This window comes from Paramisgurnus dabryanus, chromosome 7 (genome assembly GCF_030506205.2).
Source record: "Paramisgurnus dabryanus chromosome 7, PD_genome_1.1, whole genome shotgun sequence".
Lineage (NCBI taxonomy): Eukaryota > Metazoa > Chordata > Actinopteri > Cypriniformes > Cobitidae > Paramisgurnus > Paramisgurnus dabryanus.
The window spans coordinates 10,654,629-10,675,801 of NC_133343.1; the positions used below are offsets into that span (position 1 = coordinate 10,654,629).

General features: G+C 37.6%; 1 protein-coding gene across 1 annotated transcript in view; it reads right to left on the reverse strand.

The window, feature by feature from the left end:
* Positions 1-19,367, reverse strand: part of LOC135717828 (beta-galactoside alpha-2,6-sialyltransferase 2-like) — a 74,036-nt gene extending 54,669 nt beyond the window's left edge. Inside the window, exon 1 of the mRNA XM_065240061.2 lies at positions 18,975-19,367. The gene's annotated coding sequence lies outside the window, so the exon portion shown is untranslated. The remainder of the gene's footprint in view (positions 1-18,974) is intronic.
* Between the last annotated feature and the right edge of the window lie 1,806 nt (positions 19,368-21,173).

A 21,173-nucleotide genomic window follows, 5' to 3' on the forward strand; every position in this document is an offset into this window, starting at 1 on the left:
GGTCTTTTGTAAACATATGGGAAACTTGAGTGTGGACTGCCTCAGATAGCACAGATAGCCACAAATGATACACCATCTTTTATTTTAGGTCCTACTCTAAACAATGAGTCCATTCACAGCATTTTCTTTGGTTGTGTGCATATATAATCCCTTGCTATTTATTATATGTGCAAAACAAAAAATTAATATTTATATGAATAATGTATTTTCACACCCTTTAGTAAAATGAGAATAACTTTTGAATGCGACATGCTAAAGAGTTCATTCTTTTTTTGGGTGTTTACTGTCTGCTGCTGGTAACAACCAGAACTGTCTGCAGTCTGCTAGAGCACCCAGAACCAGAGTTATACACTACCAGAGACAGTATTTACAACATAAAAAAGAAAATTTGGTGTTTCATCATATGAAAAACAACATAAATAACAATATTTGTCACAAACAGCAGCTTTTTATGTAACTTCAAAGGGTTTTCTGCAAAATGATATAAAGAAATTGCATTTATTCCACTGTATGTGGTTATGGGAGCACTTCAAATGTTTTTAGGCAGAAATTGTATACAAAAAGGGTATTATTCCTCCCTTCAGTTGGAGTAAAATAACTTTTGCATAGATTATGATAGAGAAAAAATTCCTTTTTCCTCTGTAAGCTGACAATTGCTGGAATCAAACAAAACTGTCTGCAGGGACCTGAGATACCCAGGACCAGAGTTATATACTTTCAAATAAAAACTTTAGAAAAAAACATCAAAAAGCGCCTATTTATTTTTGTGTTTATTAGAGGCCTGACATCACATACAACCATGTTTAGCACTTTCAACAGTATTTTATGTAATTTCAAAGGGTTACCTGTAAAATGATACCAAACTTTTGTATGTAAACCTCTGCATGTGGGTATGGGATGCTTTTGAAATTGGGTAGGCCAAATCCAGGCAAAAATCCCCAAAATAGCTTCAGGGTGTAAGAAGTTAATGCGGTTGTAGAATGCGATTGTCATGCCAGAAATTACTGAAGTGTGTGTGTACAGAAAAGGATTAAGCATTAAAAGTTGAAGTGACAAACGAATTAATATGCAGTGTGTACAAGATGCCATGCTCATTTGGGTGCACATTTTCGAGATGTGACATCATGCTAGTGGTCGAATGGTATGCTAACAACTTTATCTCGCGGCTTAACAATTTTACCTCCCGACCAAAATCCAAAGTACTTCCAGACATAGCTTTTTAGATTTTGGGGGTTTAAATCGCTTTCTCTGCTGCGGTCGACTTTCTGCTATCTTCCATGCAAGACGCGTCAACTTTTAACAGTGACAGACAGTGTGACTACTGTGACCTGTCCCTGAACACTGCAGTCAAGCCAGCCGCCACTCCGAAAAAGACGGTCAAACTAGCCCCCCGTTTTTTTTCTGTGTGCACATAAATGAGACATTACGGTAAATGCACGAGAGGAATGATTTCAAAATAAAAGTTTCTCACTAAATCTGCTGATATTTCTGTTGCATTATGTGTCTGTTATAAGGCATTGCTAGGGTATTATGGTTGGTTGCTAGGCTGTTTCTCTTGCATTCTGTGTGGTTGCTAGGGTGCTATAAGTGGTTGCTAGGCTGTTTCTGTTGCATTCTGTTTGGTTGTTAGGCTGTTTATGTTGCATTATGTGTCTGTTTTAAGTAATTGATAGTAGGGCTGTCACTTTTGAGAAAAATCTAATTCGAACGGATTTCGAATATCATGCAATGTATCCGAATATATTCGAATATCTAGGCGCCGCCCCCCACGCGCATCAAAAACCCACCGTAATGGAGATTCAATCACAAAATTATTAACAGTGACAGTCATACACAGGGTTGTCTGGATTACTTTTTACTTAATGTTTGAAACAGCAGGTTATCAACTTATGAATAACAAACTTATATAAAAAAAATTATTCAGAACAGTTACAAACAATAACGTGACAACTTAAATAGGAGCAGGAGTATATGCAGACGCAAACGGAATTCGCGCCCACAGATTTCGGCAGAAAACTCCGCGGAATTTCGCGGATTTAATGCCCATCATTGACAAGCACACATATCCCACGCTTGAGCGTGTTTGTGACCAGAACTGTCATTGACAACAAGCACACTTATACAAAGCCTATCCCGCGCGTTTGTGAGCCATCATTCACAAGTACATTAAAGGGCCGGGTATACTTTTTCCGCGTCCGCGTCCGGTTGACTCGCGCACGCGTCCGCGCAGCTTTCCGGGTATAGTCCCCGCGGCTACACGCGGATGGCCGCGTTCGACACTATACGCAATACAAATGATTTCTTATTCAAATTATTAGTCTAACAGGCTGTCAGGGCAGCACTGATTTGGTGACATTTACAGTACATTAAAACATTATGGTAGGTGAAGAAAAGTAACTGATCCACCATTGCAAACACAGTTTAGAACAAACAACAAGACAACAAAGAACAGGAATCAAACAAACATGTTCCAGAGCTTTCTGTTCTTGGAAGAAGTAAAAGTTAAAGAAGAAAAACGATAGTGTGTGTGCAAATGCTGTTTATTTCCTTTGTATAATTGTTTATAGTGGAGTGTCCTGTCTAAATATTTTCACGCGCATGCGCTGTCGTACGCGGACTGTAAGCGCACTGTCCGCGCGGTCTCAAATTTTGGGCTGCACGCGGACGGTCTGCGCGGCCGGCCGCGGACCCTCCTGATGACGAAAATGACGTCATGCGGACGGCGCGCATACGCGGACGTCCCGAGTATACTTTCGGCTTCAGATTTTGGGCTGCACGCGGACGGTTGCCGCGGCCGGCCGCGGACCCTCCTGATGACGAAAATGACGTCATGCGGACGGCGCGCATACGCGGACGTCCCGAGTATACTTCCGGCTTAACCCTGCGCGTGCTGTTTGCTTGCCCGTTTTCAATTATAGAGAGCACAAACCCTTTGATACTTGAGATGAAATTAAACTTATAGATGAGTTAATCAGATCTCACTTGACTCTGTCGTCTATGTGACGCGCGACAGTCAGCACATGATCATTTAAAATCCGTTTACAAGACAAATGCTGTTGTTGTTTAATATAAAGTTTACATTGCGTTGTAAAAATGATGAAATTATCTTCATACATGCTAATTTCATAATGCGAACGTATTAACACAAGGTATTCTGCTATAATATTTAACACTATAAACAATATGTCATTTTATATACAAACTATAATTCTATCTTGACATGCACATGAGGTTCATTTTAGTCCCATTTGATTCCCTCTCTTGCGCACAGTTGCAGTCGTCGGTCTCACTCTCAGCCTCCTTCCTATTACGAGGTATTACTGTAAAAAATGCGCTACACATGGCATTTAAAAAACGGATGGTTTATTTATAGTTCGAATACGGATATTTCACGTCATGTTCGAATGCATATTCGAATATCGAATAAAAAGTGACAGCCCTAATTGATAGGGTATTATGGGTGGTTGCTAGGCTGTTTCTCTTGCATTCTGTGTGGTTGCTAGGGTTCTATAAGTGGTTGCTAGGCTGTTTCTGTTGCATTCTGTTTGGTTGTTAGGCTGTTTATGTTGCATTATGTGTCTGTTTTAAGTAATTGCTAGGGTATTATGGGTGGTTGCTAGGCTGTTTCTCTTGCATTCTGTGTGGTTGCTAGGGTTCTATAAATGGTTGCTAGGCTGTTTCTGTTGCATTATGTGTCTGTTTTAAGTAATTGCTAGGGTATTATGGGTGGTTGCTAGGCTGTTTCTCTTGCATTCTGTGTGGTTGCTAGGGTTCTATAAGTGGTTGCTAGGCTGTTTCTGTTGCATTCTGTTTGGTTGTTAGGCTGTTTATGTTGCATTATGTGTCTGTTTTAAGTAATTGCTAGGGTATAATGGGTGGTTGCTAGGCTGTTTCTCTTGCATTCTGTGTGGTTGCTAGGGTTCTATAAGTGGTTGCTAGGCTGTTTCTGTTGCATTCTGTTTGGTTGTTTGGCTGTTTATGTTGCATTATGTGTCTGTTTTAAGTAATTGCTAGGGTATTATGGGTGGTTGCCAGGCTGTTTCTCTTGCATTCTGTGTGGTTGCTAGGGTTCTATAAATGGTTGCTAGGCTGTTTCTGTTGCATTATGTGTCTGTTTTAAGTAATTGCTAGGGTATTATGGGTGGTTGCTAGGCTGTTTCTCTTGCATTCTGTGTGGTTGCTAGGCTGTTTCTGTTGCATTCTGTTTGGTTGCTAGGCTGATTCTGTTGCATTCTGTGTCTGTTTAAAGTCATTGCTAGGGTATTATGAGTGCTTGCGAGGCGGTCTCTTTTGCATTCTGTGTGGTTGCTAGGCTGTTACTAGGGTTGTATGCGTTGTTGCTAGGTTGTTTTTGTTGCATTCTGGTTACTTGCTATGGTATTGCTAGGGCTTTTTAAGTGGTTGCTAGGGTATAGCTTTGGTTTTGTATGCAATTGCTAGACTGTTGCTAGGGTATAATGTTAGCTATGGTATAGCTTTGGTTTTCTCTGTGATTGCTAGACTGTTGCTAAGCTATATGGGTGGTTGCTAGGTTGTTGTTCTGGCATTCTTTGTGGTTGCTAGGGAATTATGGCGGTTGCTAGGCTGTTGCTCTGGGGTTATGTGTGGTTGCTAAGTTGTTGTTGTGGAATTCTAGTTGGTTGCTATGCTATTGCTCTTGTTTTCTGGGTAATTGCTAGACTGTTGATAGGGTTTTATTGGTTATTGCTAGGCTGTTGTTGAGATATTATGGTGGATGACTATGAAGTTGCTAGCATATTAAGGGTGGTTGTTAGGCTGTTGCTGTGACATTCTATGTGATTGCTGGGCTGTTGCTAGGCTACGGTATTTAAATTGGTTGCTAGGATATTGTTATATTTTCTTGGTGATTGCGAAGTTGACCTTTGCTAGGGTATTTTAGGTGGTTTATAAAATTGCTAGGCTGTTCAGGGTAGTTAACACAGAACTGTTATGCGTATAATAGAGAGTCAGTGAGTGAATGATAGGTAGTTGCTAAAGCATTATGGGTGGCTGTTAGTGTTACTAGTTGCTGGGTTTTCAGGGGATTGACAGAGCATTGCTATATAGTTGATAGGGTATTTAAATGAGAAGGTTCTAAAATATCCAACACATGCTGTATTTTTTTATATTTAGTTAGATGTTAAAGGAACTACCTGTTTCCAAAGAATCATTCCATCTCTGAAAGATGGTACACCATCTCAGGTTGTCACTCATGCAGTATCATCACAGTCTGATATGCTGTTTTTAAAATAGAGACCTCTAAGATGTCCTATACACTCTGTATTTTCTATACATTTAGTTAGATATTAAAAGAAAACTACCTGTTTGCACAGAATGATTTTACCTCAGAGTGACAGTATACCATCCAAGGGTGTCACTTACACCGTATCAGGCCAATCTGATATGGAGTTTGTAAAATATAGCTCTCCAAAATAACCCAAATACACGTTTATTTTTATAAGATCAAATAGGTGCTTAAAGGAAACTACCTGTTTGCACATAATAATTTCACTTTAGAGTGACAGTATATCACCTCAAGGTGTCACTCACACAATATCAAGACAATCTGATATGGAGTTAGTAAAATACAGCTCTCCAAAATAACCTAAATACACGTTTATTTTTATAAGATCAAATAGGTGCTTAAAGGAAACTACAAGTTTGCACAGAATGATTTTACCTCAGAGTGACAGTATACCATTGGAGGGTGTCACTTACACCGTATCAGGCCAATCTGATATGGAGTTTGTAAAATATAGCTCTCCAAAATAACCCAAATACACGTTTATTTTTATAAGATCAAATAGGTGCTTAAAGGAAACTACCTGTTTGCACAGAATGATTTTACCCCAGAGTGACAGTATACCATCGGAGGGTGTCACTTACAACGTATCAGGCCAATCTGATATGGAGTTTGTAAAATATAGCTCTCCAAAATAACCTAAATACATGTTTATTTCTATAAAATCAAATAGATGTTTAAAGTAAACTACCTGTTTGCACAAAATAATTTCACTTCAGAGTGACAGTATACCAACTCAATGTGTCACTCACACCGTATCAGGCCAATCTGATATGGAGTTTGTAAAATACAGCTCTCCAAAATAACCCAAATACACGTTTATTTTTATAAGATCAAATAGGTGCTTAAAGGAAACTACCTGTTTGCACAGAATGATTTTACCCCAGAGTGACAGTATACCATCTGAGGGTGTCACTCACACCGTATCAGGCCAATCTGATATGGAGTTTGTAAAATATAGCTCTCCAAAATAACCTAAATACATGTTTATTTCTATAAGAACAAATGCCTGTTTAAAGGAAACTACATGTTTGCACAGAATAATTTCACTTCAGAGTGACAGTATACCACCTCAAGGTGTCACTCACAAAATATCAGGCCAATCTGATATGGAGTTTGTAAAATACAGCTCTCCAAAATAACCTAAATACATGTTTATTTCTATAAGAACAAATACCTGTTTAAAGGAAACTACCTGTTTGCACAGAATAATTTCACTTCAGAGTGACAGTATACCACCTCAATATGTCACTCACACCGTATCAGGCCAATCTGATATGGAGTTTATAAATTACAGCTCTCCAAAATATCATAAATACTTGATTGTTTTTATAAGATAAAATAGGTGCTTAAAGGAAACTACCTGTTTGCACAGAATGATTTTACCTCAGAGTGACAGTATACCACCTCAATGTGTCACTCACATTGTATCAGGCCAATCTGATATGGAGTTTGTAAAATACAGTTCTCCAAAATAACCCAAATACACGTTTATTTTTATAAGATCAAATAGGTGCTTAAAGGAAACTACCTGTTTGCACAGAATGATTTTACCCCAGAGTGACAGTATACCATCTGAGGGTGTCACTCACACCGTATCAGGCCAATCTGATATGGAGTTTGTAAAATATAGCTCTCCAAAATAACCTAAATACATGTTTATTTCTATTAGAACAAATGCCTGTTTAAAGGAAACTACCTGTTTGCACAGAATAATTTCACTTCAGAGTGACAGTATACCACCTCAAGGTGTCACTCACAAAATATCAGGCCAATCTGATATGGAGTTTGTAAAATACAGTTCTCCAAAATAACCCAAATACACGTTTATTTTTATAAGATCAAATAGGTGCTTAAAGGAAACTACCTGTTTGCACAGAATGATTTTACCCCAGAGTGACAGTATACCATCTGAGGGTGTCACTTACTTCATATCAGGCCAATCTGATATGGAGTTTGTAAAATATAGCTCTCCAAAATAACCTAAATACATGTTTATTTCTATTAGAACAAATGCCTGTTTAAAGGAAACTACCTGTTTGCACAGAATAATTTCACTTCAGAGTGACAGTATACCACCTCAAGGTGTCACTCACACAATATCAAGTCAATCTGATATGGAGTTCGTAAAATACAGCTCTCCAAAATATCATAAATACTTGATTGTTTCTATAAGATCAAATAGGTGCTTAATGGAAACTACCTGTTTGCACAGAATGATTTTACCTCAGAGTGACAGTAAACCATCTGAAGGTGTCACTTACACTGTATCAGGCCAATCTGATATGGAGTTTGTAAAATATAGCTCTCCAAAATAACCTAAATACATGTTTATTTCTATAAGAACAAATACCTGTCTAAAGGAAACTACCTGTTTGCACAAAATAATTTCACTTCAGAGTGACAGTATACCACCTTAATGTGTCACTCACACCGTATCAGGCCAATCTGATATGGAGTTTGTAAGATACAGCTCTCCAAAATAACCTAAATACATGTTTATTTTTAAAAGATCAAATAGGTGCTTAAAGGAAACTACCTGTTTGCACAGAATGATTTTACCCCAGAGTGACAGTATACCATCTGAGGTTGTCACTTTCACCGTATCAGGCCAATCTGATATGGAGTTTGTAAAATATAGCTCTCCGAAATAACCTAAATACATGTTTATTTTTAAAAGATCAAATACCTGTTTAAAGGAAACTACCTGTTTGCACAGAATGATTTTACCTCAGAGTGACAGTATACCACCTCAATGTGTCACTCACATTGTATCAGGCCAATCTGATATGGAGTTTGTAAAATACAGTTCTCCAAAATAACCCAAATACACGTTTATTTTTATAAGATCAAATAGGTGCTTAAAGGAAACTACCTGTTTGCACAGAATGATTTTACCCCAGAGTGACAGTATACAATCTGAGGGTGTCACTTACACCATATCAGGCCAATCTGATATGGAGTTTGTAAAATATAGCTCTCCAAAATAACCTAAATACATGTTTATTTCTATTAGAACAAATGCCTGTTTAAAGGAAACTACCTGTTTGCACAGAATAATTTCACTTCAGAGTGACAGTATACCACCTCAAGGTGTCACTCACAAAATATCAGGCCAATCTGATATGGAGTTTGTAAAATACAGTTCTCCAAAATAACCCAAATACACGTTTATTTTTATAAGATCAAATAGGTGCTTAAAGGAAACTACCTGTTTGCACAGAATGATTTTACCCCAGAGTGACAGTATACCATCTGAGGGTGTCACTTACTTCATATCAGGCCAATCTGATATGGAGTTTGTAAAATATAGCTCTCCAAAATAACCTAAATACATGTTTATTTCTATTAGAACAAATGCCTGTTTAAAGGAAACTACCTGTTTGCACAGAATAATTTCACTTCAGAGTGACAGTATACCACCTCAAGGTGTCACTCACACAATATCAAGTCAATCTGATATGGAGTTCGTAAAATACAGCTCTCCAAAATATCATAAATACTTGATTGTTTCTATAAGATCAAATAGGTGCTTAATGGAAACTACCTGTTTGCACAGAATGATTTTACCTCAGAGTGACAGTAAACCATCTGAAGGTGTCACTTACACTGTATCAGGCCAATCTGATATGGAGTTTTTAAAACAATATCAGATTGTCCTGATATGTTGTGACTGATACCCTGAGATGGGATACTGTCCCTCTGAAGTGAAATTATTCTGTGCAAACAGGTAGTTTCCTTTAAGCACCTATTTGATCTCATAGAAATAAACATGTATTTAGGTTATTTTGGAGAGCTGTATTTTACAAACTCTATATCAGATTGGCCTGATACAGTGTAAGTGACACCCTCAGATGGTATACTGTCACTCTGAGGTAAAATCATTCTGTGCAAACAGGTAGTTTCCATTAGGCACCTATTTGATCTTATAGAAACAATCAAGTATTTATGATATTTTGGAGAGCTGTATTTTACAAACCCCATATCGGATTGGCCTGATACGGTGTGAGTGACACATTAAGGTGGTATACTGTCACTCTGAAGTGAAATTATTTTGTGCAAACAGGTAGTTTCCATTAAACAGGTATTTGATCTTATAGAAATAAACGTGTATTTAGGTTATTTTGGAGAGCTGTATTTTACAAACTCCATATCAGATTGGCCTGATACGGTGTGAGTGACACATTAAGGTGGTATACTGTCACTCTGAGGTAAAATCATTCTGTGCAAACAGGTAGTTTCCATTAGGCACCTATTTGATCTTATAGAAACAATCAAGTATTTATGATATTTTGGAGAGCTGTATTTTACAAACTCCATATGAGATTGGCCTGATATGGTGTGAGTGACACCCTCAGATGGTATACTGTCACTCTGAGGTAAAATCATTCTGTGCAAACAGGTAGTTTCCTTTAAGCACCTATTTGATCTCATAGAAATAAACGTGTATTTAGATTATTTTGGAGAGCTATATTTTACAAAGTGCATATCAGATTGGCCTGATACGGTGTAAGTGACACCCTCAGATGGTATACTGTCACTCTGAGGTAAAATCATTCTGTGCAAACAGGTAGTTTCCTTTAAGCACCTATTTGATCTTATAGAAATAATCAAGTATTTATGATATTTTGGAGAGCTGTATTTTACAAACTCTATATCAGATTGTCCTGATATGTTGTGACTGATACCCTGAGATGGGATACTGTCCCTCTGAAGTGAAATTATTCTGTGCAAACAGGTAGTTTCATTTAAACATCTATTTGATCTTATAAAAATAAACGTGTATTTATGCTATTTTGGAGAGCTGTATTTTACAAACTCTATATCAGATTGGCCTGATACAGTGTGAGTGACACATTGAGGTGGTGTACTGTCACTCTGAAGTGAAATTATTTTGTGCAAACAGGTAGTTTCCTTTAAACATCTATTTGATCTCATAAAAATAAACGTGTATTTGGGTTTTTTGGAAGCTATATTTTACAAACTCTATATCAGATTGCCCTTATACAATGTAAGTGACACCCTCAGATGGTATACTGTCACTCTGAGGTAAAATAATTCTGTGCAAACAGGTAGTTTCCTTTAAGCACCTCTTTTATCTTATAGAAACAATCAAGTATTTATGCTATTTTGGAGAGCTGTATTTTACAAACTCTATATCAGATTGGCCTGATACAGTGTGAGTGACACAATGAGGTGGTATACTGTCACTCTGAAGTGAAATTATTCTGTGCAAACAGGTAGTTTCCTTTAAACATCTATTTGATCTTATAAAAATAAATGTGTATTTGGGTTATTTTGGAGAGCTATATTTTACAAACTCTATATCAGATTGGCCTGATACAGTGTGAGTGACATATTGAGGTGGTATACTGTCACTCTGAAGTGAAATTATTTTGTGCAAACAGGTAGTTTCCTTTAAACATCTATTTGATCTTATAAAAATAAACGTGTATTTGGGTTTTTTGGAGAGCTATATTTTACAAACTCTATATCAGATTGGCCTGATACAATGTAAGTGACACATTGAGGTGGTATACTGTCACTCTGAGGTAAAATAATTCTGTGCAAACAGGTAGTTTCCTTTAAGCACCTCTTTTATCTTATAGAAACAATCAAGTATTTATGCTATTTTGGAGAGCTGTATTTTACAAACTCTATATCAGATTGGCCTGATACAGTGTGAGTGACACAATGAGGTGGTATACTGTCACTCTGAAGTGAAATTATTCTGTGCAAACAGGTAGTTTCCTTTAAACATCTATTTGATCTTATAAAAATAAATGTGTATTTGGGTTATTTTGGAGAGCTATATTTTACAAACTCTATATCAGATTGGCCTGATACAGTGTGAGTGACATATTGAGGTGGTATACTGTCACTCTGAAGTGAAATTATTTTGTGCAAACAGGTAGTTTCCTTTAAACATCTATTTGATCTTATAAAAATAAACGTGTATTTGGGTTTTTTGGAGAGCTATATTTTACAAACTCTATATCAGATTGGCCTGATACAACGTAAGTGACACATTGAGGTGGTATACTGTCACTCTGAGGTAAAATAATTCTGTGCAAACAGGTAGTTTCCTTTAAGCACCTCTTTATCTTATAGAAACAATCAAGTATTTATGCTATTTTGGAGAGCTGTATTTTACAAACTCTATATCAGATTGGCCTGATACAGTGTGAGTGACACAATGAGGTGGTATACTGTCACTCTGAAGTGAAATTATTCTGTGCAAACAGGTAGTTTCCTTTAACTCTTTCACCGCCAGCATTTTTAAAAAAAGTTGCCAGCCAGCGCCAGCGTTTTTCATGATTTTCACCAAAGTTTAATGCCTTCCAGAAAATGTTCTTCTTTAAATATATAAACATACAATATACCAAATGAAAGAACAGACCCTCTGCTTTCAAACAAAAAAAAACCGTTTCATCCTACCTTTAGTGGTTCTTTTGCAATCAGCTTTTGAATATGGGTAGGTTTTTGCAAAAACACCATATTTTGAGCAAAAAGCAGAGATAATTCCATTTTTATGACGGACTTTTCATAGAGATCATATTCAGAGCGATCTTTAAAACAGACACGGACATGCAGCAGCTTGCCATAGGGCAATACTTCCGGTTTTAAAAAGTTGCGGAAGGGCACCACCTGGTGGATAATAGCGGTATTGCGGAAAGACGGAAAATCTCGTCATTGGCGGGGAAGCGTTTTCTCTTAATTGACGAGATATCTCGTCAATGGCGGGGAAAGAGTTAAACATCTATTTGATCTTATAAAAATAAATGTGTATTTGGGTTATTTTGAAGAGCTATATTTTACAAACTCCATATCAGATTGGCCTGATACGGTGTGAGTGACATATTGAGGTGGTATACTGTCACTCTGAAGTGAAATTTTTTTGTGCAAACAGATAGTTTCCTTTAAACATCTATTTGATTTAATAGAAATAAATATGTATTTAGGTTATGTTGGAGAGCTGTATTTTACAAACTCCATATCAGATTGGTCTGATATGTTGTCTGTGACACCTTGAGGTAGGATACTGTCACTCTGAAGTGAAATTATTCTGTGCAAATTATTGACTTGATATTGTGTGAGTGACACATTGAGGTGGGATACTGTCACTCTGAGGTGAAATTATTCTGCGCAAACAGGTGGTTTCCCTTAAACGTCTAACTGAATGTATAGGACATTTTCGAACTCTCTATTTTAAAAACAGCATATCAGACTGTGATGATACTGCAGGGGTGACAACCTGAGATGGTGTACTATCATTCAGAAGTAGAATGATTCTGTGGAAACAGGTAGTTTTCTTTTAATATCTAACTGAATGTAGAGAAAATACAGAGTGTATAGGACATCTTAGAGGTGTCTATTTTAAAAACAGCATATCAGCCTGTGTTGATACTGCATGAGTGACAACCTGAGATGGTGTACCATCATTCAGAGATGGAATGATTCTTTGGAAACATGTAGTTCCTTTAACATCTAACTAAATATATAAAAATAATACAGCATGTGTTGGATATTTTAGAGCCTTCTCATTTAAATACCCTATCAACTATATAGCAATGCTCTGTCAATCCCCTGAACAACCCAGCATCTAGTAACACTAACAGCCACCAATAATGCTGTATCAACTACCAATCATTCACTCACTGACTCTCTATTATATGCATAACAGTTCTGTGTTAACTACCCTGAACAGCCTAGCAATTTAATAAACCACCTAAAATACCCTAGCAAAGGCCTATCAATCATTTAGAAAGACACAGCCTCAACGTCGCAATCACCAAGAAAACATAATATCCTAGCAACCAATTTAAATACCGTAGCCTAGCAACAGCCCAGCAATCACATAGAATGTCACAGCAACAGCCTAACAACCACCCTTAATATGCTAGCAACTTTATAGTAATCCACCATAATATCTCAACAACAGCCTAGCAATAACCAATAAAACCCTATCAACAGTCTAGCAATCACCCAGAAAAACAAGAGCAATAGCATAGCAACCAACCAGAATTCCACAACAACAACCTAGAAACCAGAAAGAATGCCAGAACAGCAGCCTAGCAACCACCCATATAGCCTAACAACAGTCTAGCAATCACAGAGAAAACCATTTAAAAAAACCTTAGTAACAGCCTAGCAACCACACATAATGCAATAGAAATAGCCTAGCAAACAACCACAATACCCTAGCAATGATTTAAAAGAGACACAGAATGCAACAGAAACAGCCTAGCAATCACCCATAAATCCCTAGCTACGATTTAAAACAGACACAGAATGTAAAAGAAACATCATAGCAACCACCCATAATACCCTAGCAACGGCTTAAACAGACACATAATGCAACAGAATAGCCTAGCAACCACCCATTATACCCTAGCAATGAATTAAAACAGACCCAGAATGCAATAGAAACAGCCTAGCAACCATGCAAAATGCAACAGATAAAGCCCTGCAACCACCCATAATACCCTAGCAATGACTTTTAACAGACACAGAATGCAATAGAAACAGCCTAGCAGCCACCAATAATACCCTAGCAATGACTTAAACAGACACAGAATGCAACAGAAACAGACTAGCAACCACCCATATACCCTAGCAACAGTCTAGCAATCATATAGAAAACCAAAGCTATACCCTAGCAACCACTTAAAAAGCCCTAACAATAGCACAGCATCAACCAGAATGCAACAAAAACAACCTAGCAACCACGCATAAAACCCTAGTAACAGCCTAGCAACCACACAGAATGCAAGAGAAACAACCTAGCAACCACCCATAATACCCTAGCAACAATTTAAAGAAGCCTAGCAACCACACAGAATGCAAGAGAGACCGCCTAGCAACCACCCATAATACCCTAGCAATGACTTAAAACAGACACAGAATGCAACAGAAAAAGCCTAGCAACCAAACAGAATGCTACAGAAACAGCCTAGCAACCACTTATAGAACCCTAGCAACCACATAGAATGCAAGAGAAACTGCCTAGCAACCACCCATAATACCCTGGCAATGACTTTAAACAGACACATAATGCAACAGAAACAGCCTAGCAACCACTTATAGAACCCTAGCAACCACACAGAATGCAATAGAAACAGCCTAGCAACCACCCATAATACCCTAGCAACAGTCTAGCAATCGCATAGAAAACCAAAGCTATACCCTAGCAACCACTTAAAAAGCCCTAACAATAGCACAGCATCAACCAGAATGCAACATTAACAACCTAGCAACCACGCATAAAACCCTAGTAACAGCCTAGCAACCACACAGAATGCAAGAGAAGCAACCTAGCAACCACCCATAATACCCTAGCAACAACTTAAAGAACCTTAGCAACAGCCTAACAACCACACAGAATGCAAGAGAGACCGCCTAGCAACCACCCATAACACCCTAGCAATGACTTAAAACAGACACAGAATGCAACAGAAACAGCCTAGCAACCAAACAGAATGCAACAGAAACACCCTAGCAACCACTTATAGAACCCTAGCAACCACACAGAATGCAAGAGAAACAGCCTAGCAACCACCCATAATACCCTAGCAATTACTTTAAACAGACACATAATGCAACAAAAACAGCCTAGCAACCATTTATAGAACCCTAGCAACCACACAGAATGCAAGAGAAACAGCCTGGCAACCACCCATAATACCCTAGCAATTACTTAAAACAGACACATAATGCAACAAAAACAGCCTAGCAACCATTTATAGAACCCTAGCAACCACACAGAATGCAAGAGAAACAGCGTAGCAACCACCCATAATACCCTAGCAATTACTTAAAACAGACACATAATGCAACAAAAACAGCCTAGCAACCATTTATAGAACCCTAGCAACCACACAGAATGCAAGAGAAACAGCCTAGCAACCACCCATAATACCCTAGCAATGACTTTAAACAGACACATAATGCCACAAAAACAGCCTAGCAACCATTTATAGAACCCTAGCAACCACACAGAATGCAAGAGAAACAGCCTAGCAACCACCCATAATACCCTAGCAATGACTTAAAACAGACACATAATGCAACAAAAACAGCCTAGCAACCATTTATAGAACCCTAGCAACCACACAGAATGCAAGAGAAACAGCCTAGCAACCACCCATAATACCCTAGCAATGACTTAAAAGAGACACATAATTTAACAGAAATATCAGCAGATTAAGTAAGAAACTTTTATTTTGAAATCATTCCTCTCGTGCGTTTACCGTAATGTCTCATTTATGTGCACACAGAAAAAAAACGGGGGGCTAGTTTGACCGTCTTTTTCGGAGTGGCGGCTGGCTTGACCGCAGTCCCTGAACCAGCAGACAGCTCTACTACCGCGGGCTTTAAAAAATATATATAATTTATTCGAATATTAATTTTCATATTCGAAATTCGTTTTTTTTTAACTATTCGAATATATATTCGAATTTAGAATATTCTTTGACAGCCCTACTATATATATATATATAGATATATAGATATATAGATAGATAGATATATATATAGATAGATATATTCCTCCTAGGACTTTTTGTTCCTCCCTGAGGTTTTTTTACTAGGGTGTTTTTCAACCCCCAGGAGTCAACCAACATTGGCTTAACTTAGCACCCTCTTATATACAAGACATTATTAAATTTGCTCGCTTGTAAAGTTTATTCATAGCCGCTGTATTTTGCTACTTATACTGTCTGTCAATTTTTCTATGTTTCCCCTGCTTCTTTTAATGTGAAGCTGATTTGAAACAATTACAAATTGTGAAAAGGCTATATTAATAAAATTGAATTGAAATGTCTCTTTCCTGTTTTACAGATGTAGTGAGGGAGCGAATCTCCAACACCGAGGTGGCAGAGATCCTGGCCCCTTCTATGGAGGAAGTGCAACAATAGCCGTGTTTGCACTATCGGGCTTCAAGCGGGCGTGCCAGTGCCTGCCGAGGCCTGCGGCGTTTGCATTGTCACTTCCGGGGCATGATCGTGCTTCACTGGTGCTTCGTTGGGGCTTAAGGCCCGGCTTTTCTGGCCACAACAAGCTACAAGGCCTATAGTAGTTCAAATATCAGAGCTAGATGTGCGTATAGTACAACTTGTTCGCAATCGTTCTCTTCCCGCATTTCAAAGAAAGTCGCCCGTTTAAGGTTCCCCATTTTGCCAATATCTGTATTTTTGAGTGTTACTTGTGTCAACAATAAAGATCCTTTTTTGAAATGCAGTTTGTAATCTGTTTGTGTGCATTTGAACTGCTTACCCCAGCTCTAATTTTTTGTGATTTTATTATGATTCTGGCTCGAGCGTGACTTAACAAAAATCAGCATACTTTAATCAAAAAACAATGTTAAAACATCCTTGAAGCTTAAAAAGAATGACACATTTAATATTTTACAAATGTTTTTATTTACAACTCACGGAAATGCCTGGAAGTGTTGTGAAGCATGACACTGAAATAAACAAGAGGCAGACAGAAATGAAAAAAAAATATTTTGCCGATGTTCGCGAAAGCTTCGTGCGACAGAGCCACTTTGTCCTCAGCCGGCGTCTGTGCAAGGTTGACGATGACGGGCCATTGTGAATGGCAATGAGTGCTCCACCAAAGTGCCCAGAACCATTGCCTGAAAGTAAATTAAAATCATTAAAATATAACCTTGCAAACTATTATACATAGGACTAATATGATAAAACAATGTGTCTCCATACTGTATGGCTGATATGCAGTGAATATCAACATACATTTCTGTTTAATAATAATAATAATAATAATAATAAATTTTATATGTAGGGCTCCTTACATTGAATAAACAATCTCAAAGTGCTAGTGTTCATAATGTAAATTCAACTAACAACACAATGTAAAGATTTCATTGACAGACTTTGATGCAAAATGTAGTCCTTTATTATACAGAAATTTGCTGTTGGTGTATTAGCCTAGGACAACACGCTCGCCAGATTGTTTTATCTAAACAGCCCTATGTTGTTGAAAATTACTGTTTAGTGTTTACCAGGTATACAGCCACCAGAAGCCACCACCTATTCGCGCGTAGTTGGACGCTTGAACATTTGAGTTCACTCGCTTCATTCTCGCGTGAAATCGGCGGGTGAAATTCTAGTCATTCGAGAAATTCACGCGGAAATCCGCGTCATGGGAGGGGCTTCTGCGAGTCCGCGGAGACTACACCACTCCGCTCGCTTCCTGTAATCACGTCACTACTACAGCAAGCTCCTGATTGGTTAACGCGGCGCGGAATTCCGGCAAAGTTCAGATTTTTGAACTGGCGCATTTCCCGCGGCAACGCTCAATTCGTGCGGAACGCACGGAACGCCCCGCGCCTTCCGCGCGTTCCGCGACATCCGCGCCGCGGCTACCGCGTGTACCGCGCCGCAGGATGCCTAATCGCGTGTTTGCATTGACTTAACATGTAAATCATCCGCGCTTGCCGCCTCTTCCGCGGCTGGTGTGAATGCACAGTAACACATTCACAACGCGATGTACAAAGATTAAGTGCATGCATTGAAAAAAGAAATGTATGTATTAATTGGTCTAAGTTGAGGTAAGAACATAGTAAAATATTGAAAAACGGTGGGTTTTCCTTTAACATTACTCTCGCATCAGCTATTGTGTAAACAGTCACATTTAACCACATCACGAATGACTGCCTGCGCAAGCGCGCACCACAGCCACCGTAATGAAGTTACTCAGGGTGTTAGCTCAGAATTCGAGTAGTAGCCGTATATCTCGGAACTCAGGGCAGAGCACTCGGGTAACGATAAGCCTAACTAACAATCGTCCTGCTAAGTTAGCTTACATTAGTCATTTTGCTCGAAGCATAGGCAAACTTTATGCAAGGTCTACGTTTGTGTATTACTCGTCGTTGACTCGTTCCTAAAAATACAATATAAGCGGTAGCTAACGCTAATTTAAATCAAGCAAATAAATAGTTGTTTTTGCTCCAAAAAAGTTGACTTACCTTGAATAAGATGGTTCCTTCTCGTTAAAAGTGTCAATCAGACTCGCGTGGTAGCCAGGCGTGTCTCTCATCCAAAGGACCGCGCTGTCTTCAAGATTCTGAAGGAAGTGCTAAGATTCCGATTGGTCCAGAGAAAAGCAAATGCTAAGATTCCGATTGGCCCAGAGAAATGTCAATTATAAGAATTATCCAATAATGTTTGGCAATTCTAGCCCGCATGGCATTCAGATTAAGGGCAGCCTCCCGACCCCCCACCACCTCAAAAAAAAAAAAAAACTCTGGTTCTACGCGATTCACGTGAATGACCCAATTGACCAAGAAAAATGGCGATGGCGACACGTTTGCAGGTCTGATTATAAGTATGATAGCAGTATGCACAAAATGTACTTAAACACAACTATAATTTGTGCTGCAATGGCTTTTTAAGTGTATTTCCATTAAAATGGTGTGCTTAACTACTCATGAATCTTGATTTTCAGGAGTGTACTTTAGTGGACTTGAAGTTTAAAAAAAATACATAGTATACATTTTAGTATACTATTTACAATTGAAGTGTAATCAAATAGGTGTTAAGTTGAAGTTAATACATAATTGAGTACACTTAACTATACTTGGATTTGACAAAAATAGTACAAAATATAGAAAATATACTTAGTACACTTTTTTTAAAGTATATTTTTTCACCTGGGAACACAGGAACACTCAAACGTAGCACAGGTACAGACGTGGAATTTGCGACAATGATCCGTCAGTGAGTATGGAACAAACAAGGGTATAAATACACATACTAACTGACATCAGGTGAAACAAGACAAGCAATCAGTGAGTAATTGTCCAGGTGATGGTAATCGAAACAGACAAATATTTTGACACGGATTTAACCGTGACATTGTCACATAAATGATAAGCCATAATGCACAAAGAGTTGAAACAGTACTAGATCGGACGGGATTGGATTTTGGTGGACTTGCATAAACAAATGCCCATTGTCATAAGGCTACAAGATAGGAACGAGGGGACTTTCCATTGGTCCACATGATTCCTTTTTATCACCAAATCCGGTAAATTTCAGGCCAGAGCAGTCTAAAAAATCAGTTGAACCTTCAGATTTGGCTTGTTTAAAAAATTCAGTTAACTAAAATAAACTAGGACAAATCCCTACCTTCTTACATATACAAAATGTACACACATAACTATCTCATATTTACCACATGCTTGTTTATAGACATACAGTAAGCATTCTCAATTGCATCCACACTGTAAAAAATAAATTGTTGGCTCAATGAATTATTTTTTAATAACTAGTTCCACAGAAATGTTATGTTCATTTAATTTCTGACTCCAAAGTGTTACCTGGATTGATGTTTTTTAGTTGGCCCAAACTTGACTCAAATATAAAAAAGTATGTTTGCTCAACTAGCTTTATAGCTCATTCAACTAAAATGTTTTAATCAGTTGAATCTTTAAAAACTTACAGCAAAGACTCTGTCAATTAAATTTTAAGTATTTACTCAATGTTTTATGTGTTACTTCAATTAATATTTATTATTTGGGGATTTTTAATAAACTTTTTTAAAATTATTTATCAAATACTTTATGCTGGTGTTGTTAACAAATAATTAACTTCAGTCACATAAAAACAAAAGCTTTATTCACTTATCATACAGTCTGAACATACAGAATTAAGTCTTCTCTAAATAGAGGGCAAAAACAGTCCAAAAAGCACTCCAAAGTCAGTCAGAACATCTGAAGGGCCATTTAGGAGAACTTCTTTCGCCATGTATCCCTCTGGTCTGCCTCTCTCCACATCATCACCGCTCTGGTTTGATAAACAGAGGAATAAAAATACACACACACATACATAAATACATGTTTAAAAGGGACAGAGAATGAAAAACCATTTTTACCTTGTCTTTGTTGAATAATGGTAGTCTACACGCATTCACGAACATACAAAAAGTGCTAAACATACTAAACATCTCAGTCTCATAGAAATTCCTCTTTTAAAAATGTCAGTCAGAAAACGGCCCAATCTGAAAAACTGATGCTTATGACATCACAGGCATCTCACTGCCCCTCCACTTTAAAATAATTGGCTAGTCAGCCAATCAGTAATGAGATTGCAAGTTAAGCCAGTAGGGGGAGCCAAATAGGTGCAAAACCACTTGTTTAAATCCCCCACCCTAATAGAACTATCTGAGAGAGGTTTTTAGGAAGCTTCTGTAACACTTTATTTTATGACCCGCAAAGTACCGGCTAATTAAACCGAATTTACAGTGTACCTACTGTATTTGTAACAACAGGGTACCTCTACAGTACGTACTTGTAGGTATAAGGGAATAATATTTTAAGTTTGGGGTAATAAGGGGGTAAGAATATGAAGAATTATAAATTATTTATACTCTAAGTATTTTATAACAACAGGGTACCTATTGTAATATTACGTGGTATGTATGACTTAGTCAAGTCTATGGGGAAATTATGTTTTATTTCTTTATTTTATTTTATTGTGAATGTTCATATTGACTACTGAATGTTGATACAGTCGATGTCTACGAGCCACATCGGCAAATAAATATAACAGCACATCACTTTTATTTTAGTAGCCTATCAGTGGGGAACCTTCAGGGCCTTCTACGCCTTCAGAGAAGGCCTAAAAAATTAATTAAAAATATTTTTTATAATAATAATACAAATAAATAATATAGTATTCAATAAAAATATTTTTTTATTTTTTTACATTTCTATTTAATTCAATTTAATACAATACATGTAATATATTTTCTCTCATCTATGGTCTAACGTTTACTGTCAGGTTCATGTCATGAAAACATCTAATCCAATCAGAATCGTCTGTCTCTATTAAGGCCCGGTTATCTGGCT